Raw genomic sequence first — 7,007 nt, forward strand, 5'->3', positions numbered from 1 at the left:
CTGGTGATCAATATGAAAGTGAATTTAGTAATTATTCAAATGGGCTTTATTGCAGTAGAACCAACAAGGCAAATGTCTAAGAATAATCATTTAGGGGCATCTGGGCAGCTTAGTTGGTTGAGGGTCTGACTCTTGATTTTGGCTCAGGTCATGATTTCAGAGTCCTGAGATGTAGCCCCATATCCAGCACCGTTATGGATGTGGAGCTGCTTGGGATTCTCTCTTTCCCTCTCCCTCTGCCCCCAACGCATGCTCTCTCTCAAATAAATAAATCTTTATTTTTTTTTAAAGATTTTATTTACTTATTTGACAGAGAGAGACACAGCGAGAGAGGGAACACAAGCAGGGGGAGTGGGAAAGGGAGAAGCAGGCTTCCCGCTGAGCAGGGGGCCCGATGTGGGACTCGATCCCAGGACCCTGGGATCATGACCTGAGCCGAAGGCAGACGCTTAACGACTGAGCCACCCAGGCGCCCTCAAATAAATATTAAAAAAAAAAAAGAATTTAATCAAACTTTCATTATTTACTATACCTTAGTTACATTATTTACCATACCTTAGATACCCTTCTGCTCATAGATTAGAGCATCACACTTCAAGTATATGCCTTGTGATATATTTATAGTTAAAATACAATGACACCTGGGATGTCTTTAAAGTACGCTGGCTGCCTCCTCTCTACTCCTCAATAAAGCCCAGATGTTAGGGGGGATAAATGAAAGTTGAAGCCAAGTGGTGGGTATATGATGACTCATCTACTGTGTAGGTTTGAAATTTCCTATTAAAAAAAAATTAACGGCACTCACTTTTTAAAAAAAAAGTAATTCATGATATTAAAAAAAACTAAAAAAGAAAACCACAGATGTAGAAAAAGAATGTGACAAAATCCAACATCCACTCCTAATTTCAAAAAAGCTCTCAGTAAACTCAGGGAAGCTTCTCAACCTGATAAAGGGCCCTTGTGAAAAAATAATAAACTGAACCTCAAAATTCAAAACTTCTGCTTCTCAAAAGGCACTGTTAAAACAAAAATAAAACAAGTCACAGACTAGAAAATAATATTTGCAAATCACAAGCCTGAGAAAGAACTTGTGTCTGGAATATATAAATAACTCCCAAAACTTAAAACAAATACCCAATGAAAGAATGGGCAAAAGATTTGAACAGGCACTTCATCAAAGATATATAGATGGCAGATGACCACAACAAACTATGAGTATTATTCATTAAGAAAATGCAAATTCAAACTACAAAAAAAAAAAACCCCAACCCACCATACATACTTAACAGGACGGCTAAAATGAAGACTGCCCACACCAAATGCTGGCAAGGTATGGAGCACCTGAAACTCTCCCACACTGCTAGTGGGAGTATAAAATGGTACAACCCCTTTGGAAAACAGTTTGGCAGTTCCTTAAAAAGGGAGACAGCCATTCCACTCCTAGGTACATACCCAAGAGAAAGAACATATGTGTCCACACAAAGACTTGTACATGAATGCTCACCAGGGCTTTATTTGTAATAGCCAAAAACTGGAATCATCCCCTAAAGTCCATCAACATTTTAAGGACAGAGAACAGCTGAGAAAAACGAAGTACTTTGCTCAAGATAATAAATGAATAAACAGCAAGGGCCAGAATCTGAATGCAGGCCTAATGTTTACAAAACCAAGGGCTCTTTCCTCTGCACAGAACTATACTGGGATTGGGGCTCCTGGGTGGCTCAGTCGGTTAAGAGTCTGCCTTCGGCTCAGGTCGTGATCCCAGGATCCTGGGATAGAGCACTACAGTGAGGGCTCCCTGTTCAGTGGGGAGTCTGTTTCTCCCTCTCCCCCTCCGCCCACTTGTGTACACACACTCTCGCTCAAGTAAATAAATAAATAAAAAGGAACTACACTGAGATGTGTTCCAGAATTACAGCATGATAAATGCTCAAACACCAACCTGACATCAAGCAGGCCAACACCTGACTGAACAGTTAGGAGGATCAAAGGATGGATCTGGAGAAAGGGGACCTTAGGTGATCTGCCAGCTGAATGACAGGTGCAAAAGTGCCCTTTTCGGAACTTAAGGGCATACAGGCCCTTTAACCTCCTTAGCCCAAATTCCATAGGTGCACCACCACCTCCTCCTCCTCCCAAAACATTAAAATAGGTTTATTTTCAGATCCAAGTTAAATGCAAAGTAACACTTTAATTCTAGCCTAGGGACTGCTCACCCTATCATGTAGCTGATGGCAAAAATTCTTTGCCATCAAGAGAGAAAAATCCCAAATTCCAAAATATAAGACAGAGAAGTATTTTAAAATATAAAATTGTTTTGATGAGAGGAGGAACTGAGGCAAAAAACCAGATAAACCAGTGATCCAACAAATGTGGCAGACTAATGAACTTTATCTAGCAAGGGCTATTTGTCTTTCATAGGTAGAAAGAGCAAACAAAAACCTATGGTTTGTTTTTTTTTTCCCCCAAGTCATGCAGCTACAAGCCCAGGCAGCTGACACGCATATTCAGAAAGGGTTTTCCCTTTTTCTTCAAAAAAAAAAAAAAAAAAATTCTGTAGAGAATTGTTACCCAACACATCATTAACTGATTCTATACACATGTGGGTACCACTAAAACCATTTTTAAGCATGCTTTTCTAGGATATTAATATTATCTTTAAATAAAATTTTTCCTGTCCAGTCTTGTTGGTAGCAATCAAAACATGCTTTCAAGTCTCAAGACTCACTCTTCCAAATCCCCATTTAACAACACTTCTAAATATCATGACTTTCAAGGGCACCTTCCTACAGTTTTTTAATTCATCCCCCAGCCACTACTACACACAGCCCCAACTTTTTACTCCTTACTTCCCTAAGATGGCAAGGACTTTAGAATCTTATCAAAATTAGTTTTCAAAAGTAGTCTGAGGGCCCAGGGACTCTTTGAAAGAAGTACAGTTCAGGCAGTTATACCCAATTAGTTCTGGATCCATCCTTAATTCACTCTAATTCAACAGTGCCCTCAAACCTGAAAAACAATATAGTGTGAAAGATTTCCAAAACTTCTTCAGATACGAACAATTCTGTGGTATGGCATATATAGCTCCAAAGGCTCTTCGACATCATGCTAGTTACAGCTGAAAGAAAAGTTAACATAAAGACTAAATTATACTACACCCAAGCTTCATCCGAATGAGCTCTTGGTTAAATCAAACCACATGCAGCATGCTGGATTAATCCTCAAGGGTATTTTAAGCATGGGTTCAAACAAATTGCCTATACAACAGGCTTGGGCTGCTCAATGTTTTAAACTAAGCAATTTAAGAAAAGACAGTATTTCCAATACAGTATTTAGAATCAGAAGGCCTAGCTTAAAATTCTGGCTGGTAGTTACGGAGTTTCCATTTCCTGACAAAATAATTTAGTCTCTTGCGTGTCAGCTGACTCATTAATATCATAACACCACAGCCTGCATCTCACGGGAGTGCTGTGAAGAAGAATCTGTTTAAGAAAGCTAACCCACCCAATCTTACTGGAAGATTACTATAGGCCCTATCTCACCTATTTTAGAAATCTAGCAACTGAAATGTATATCAAAACTGCCAGAAAACTGATAATAGAAATTTAAAATCTCTCTATGAAAGCCTACCTGTAATTTTGCATTGCCTCCCATTATTCAAGAAACAGAAAGGGTTTTCCCAACTCTGAAGTCACTCTGCTGAGATACCTATTCAAACGGGTGTCACTGGCTTGCTTTCACTTTGAAATTCAGAGGATGTTTCATGACACAGTATGGAAAATACCACTTTTAACCTAAAACAAACTTAACAGCACCTAATCATTTCATTTACTTACCTTGAGGACCTTCTGCTCTGTACATACAATGCACCATTTTTCACATACTAGGATTTCATTTCTTTTTCTCAAGGGTATCAGCCAAATCAGTCTTTGACCAATGCTTTTCCCATTCTACCCACTTTTCTACAGGCTCTGTACAGAGACTTTGGGGCTTAAAACAAATCAACACAAAAGACCTGAGACTCTTATCATGGTCTGGCAATGTGCCCCCACTTCAAGACCCGGACCCCACCCATCCCCTCCTAGTCTTCATAGCTGCAGAGCACCTGTGCTACCGTATTTACTCTCTTCGGAGTCTAGCTTCTGCATTTAGGAAAGACAACCAAGAATCTAGAGTTTGGCCAGAAAGTGATTTCTTCGCATCACAAGGGCTGACTTAGACCTAGCTTGCCTGAAGCAGCAGGACCTGGCACACAACTACTTCCGAAGCAGGCCTCCATACCAGGATTGCTTGAGACAGAAAACCAGGCTCATACGGTACGCTCCACTTGTAACGGTAGCCCAAGCTCTATTCTCTCTAACATCTCCGGTCCTCTACCTTCTCTACATTCTTCAGCTTCTCCAGGATGTGACAAGCTTTCTCATTTTCTCTCCATTTCCCTTACCCTTGACCTAGGCACCACAGCCAGATTTGACCCTCATTCTTTCTCCCTTCACAGTAGACAGCAATTGGTCCTTCAACTGGCCACACGTTCAAAGATCCTTTGTTCCTAAATATTCCGGGTAAAGGTATCACTTGAAAAGACCTTAGCAACTGAAAAAAAAAAAAATTATTCTAACAAAGTCTTCAACCAACTTATGAATATGCAAATAAACTATTTATGCCTTCAGATGTCTATGTTTTATCCGAAACTAAAACTCACTGGGAACTAACAGAACCTTTAATAAGTTAATTGCAAGCATTAGCAGCATCTATAATTATATTAATTCTGTAAAGTTCAACATCAGTATTTCCTTCTCTGCTTTCTTTTAAGCTTCCCTTCCTCTTCACTCATAACTACCACCACATAATAGTCAGTATTTACCAAGTACTGTTTTAAGTGCTTTATGTGCATTCATTTATATAAGGCTCTAAACAACTCTAAATAGGCAATACTTACTATACCTACCTGCAAATGACAAAACTTAAGCATACGGAGCTTAAGTGAGTTGTAGGAGTGACGATACCCAAACTGGAACAAAACAATCTGACTTCAGAGTGTTGTCTATTAACTACCGTGGTACATTGCCTCTGATATCTTCATTACCACACTTATATTAAAACTGCTGGTAAGCCACTAGAGGGCATAGATTGTGACCATCCTTTGCAGAGCTATAGCCTCAGTACACAGAAGTCTTGAGGCTCATGAATAAATCATTGTTGAGTTCTTCACAGGTGTGCTTTCCCCTCTAGACCGCACTGCTTTAGGGTCAATGAGGAAACCGACACTACAGCTCATCCTTTAAGTGCAGGGCACCTCAGTGAAAATAAATAAATAGACAGACGTTCTTGCTCCACACATTCCTAAACACCTGCTGAATGACATGTCTTCTATTTATAAAGTCTTGAACCTAATTACAGGAATGAGAAGCCCCTGTTTGAGATAACAATCAGAGCCACCTTTCCAATCCTAACTTTGCAAGCAAGCAATGGCTGCCTTGAATAACCATTTGAAACTTCTTACTAGCAGGCATAACATAAAACATTAGGTGAAATGTAAAAACTGGCCTTCACTACATTAGTACTGCTCTCTTTAAGACAGTTTTTTTCCTTAAAAAAACAACCCAGAGTTAGCAAAAGTTAATTTTGCATATGGTTCATTTGCTTTAAAAACAATTACTCTTTTTAGAGAACCCTTCTGAATAGTAAATCCCCCCTTACTTCACTTAAAACACCTAGGAATTTAAAAATTAAGCTTAATTCGGCCAACGGAAACCACATTAAACAATGCTAAGGATTAACTACACAATATTTAAAGGAGCAATTTCAGACTGCAACCATCTCTGAATTACTTACCTAGGTATTAGCCACAGTAAATCTCAGCATCAGGCAGGCCTTCCCCTAAATACACCACAAATTCTACCATGGTTATCGTTTCAACGCAGAACAATTTCCAAATTGTCTTCTGATGCTTAGAAAAGCACACACGAAATAAACAAATTCCTTTGTAAATATCAGTTCCTTCCTGACACTATTCTGGAGACAATGTGAAGGTTGTTTTTTTTTTTCTTTTTTAAACAAAAGATCGACTCTTTTAAAACAGCCCGTTCTCACAGAAAAGCTGAAATCGTAATACTTAGGGAGATCTGGGTGATTCGCGAACATTTGCATTAAAGAAATAAGCTCTCTAAACCTAGTAACTCCTGCTAAGGCCACACCTTCTAACCTTCCCGTAATCCACAAATCACGGGGGCGGGGGGGGGGTGTCGAGGCAATCTAAAAACTGCTCGAAGCTAAAGGGAAATTACAGGTATGTAGTCTCCACACAGAGCCCAGGCAACTGAACCGAGGCGGTGGAACGGGGACCAGTCTCCCCTACAGCTGGCCACCCAGTGATACGAGCGAGCAACTCTTAGAAAACACACCTTCCTTCTCCCAGCCTCTTCCTTCCTGGGGGTAGAGGCATGGGTGGGGGTCCGCGGAGGGCCCCCACCGGGAACAAGCACACCCCAAATGACCATTTCACATTTCGGCCCTGCCACTTTCTCCTCCCGAAACAGACGCCGAGCGGCCCCCGAGCCCACAGCCGCCCGGGGTGGGGGGGGGTGATGCGAGAGTGGGAGACGCGGCAGAGCCCGGCCTCGGGCGTCAGACAGGGCATCTCTTGTCGCCCGTGGACCCGGGCGAGCCGTTCCCTCCCCGAAGCGCAATGCTCCCTCCAGCTCGCGGCCCCGACCGGCCCAGGGCCACGCCTCGCCGAGCCCCATCTCTGCCGGCCCGGCCCAGGCCGCCGCCGCCCGCCCTTCCTTCCCGGCCGCTCCCCGCGGGCCGCCGGAGCCGCGACAGCGAGGCGGGCGCACTCACATCCGTCCGCGTCCTCCTGCAGGTCCTCCTGGAGCAGCGAGAGGTCTGCGCCGAGGGGAAAGAAGAAAGGCCCGGTCAGCGCCCCCGGGACCCGGCGCGCCGCCCCCGCCGCCCGCCCTCCCAGCCGCGCGGCGCCTCCCCGCGCCCAGACCCCGCGCCGGCCG

At 42.8% G+C, this 7,007-nt stretch overlaps 1 protein-coding gene across 4 annotated transcripts in view; it reads right to left on the reverse strand.

Moving 5' to 3' along the window:
• Positions 1 to 6,936, reverse strand: part of PPP4R1 (protein phosphatase 4 regulatory subunit 1) — a 58,731-nt gene extending 51,795 nt beyond the window's left edge. The window contains exon 1 of one of the 4 annotated variants that reach the window (XM_025886512.2): positions 6,844 to 6,936. The gene's annotated coding sequence lies outside the window, so the exon portion shown is untranslated. Of the gene's footprint in view, positions 1 to 5,835; positions 5,855 to 6,843 lie in introns of those variants that run through there. The other 3 variants (XM_073898532.1, XM_073898533.1, XM_073898534.1) reach the window with 3 other exon arrangements.
• Between the last annotated feature and the right edge of the window lie 71 nt (positions 6,937 to 7,007).

This window comes from Callorhinus ursinus, unplaced genomic scaffold (genome assembly GCF_003265705.2).
Source record: "Callorhinus ursinus isolate GAN/ISIS: 27379988/994484 unplaced genomic scaffold, GSC_fseal_2.0 scaffold11, whole genome shotgun sequence".
NCBI lineage: Eukaryota > Metazoa > Chordata > Mammalia > Carnivora > Otariidae > Callorhinus > Callorhinus ursinus.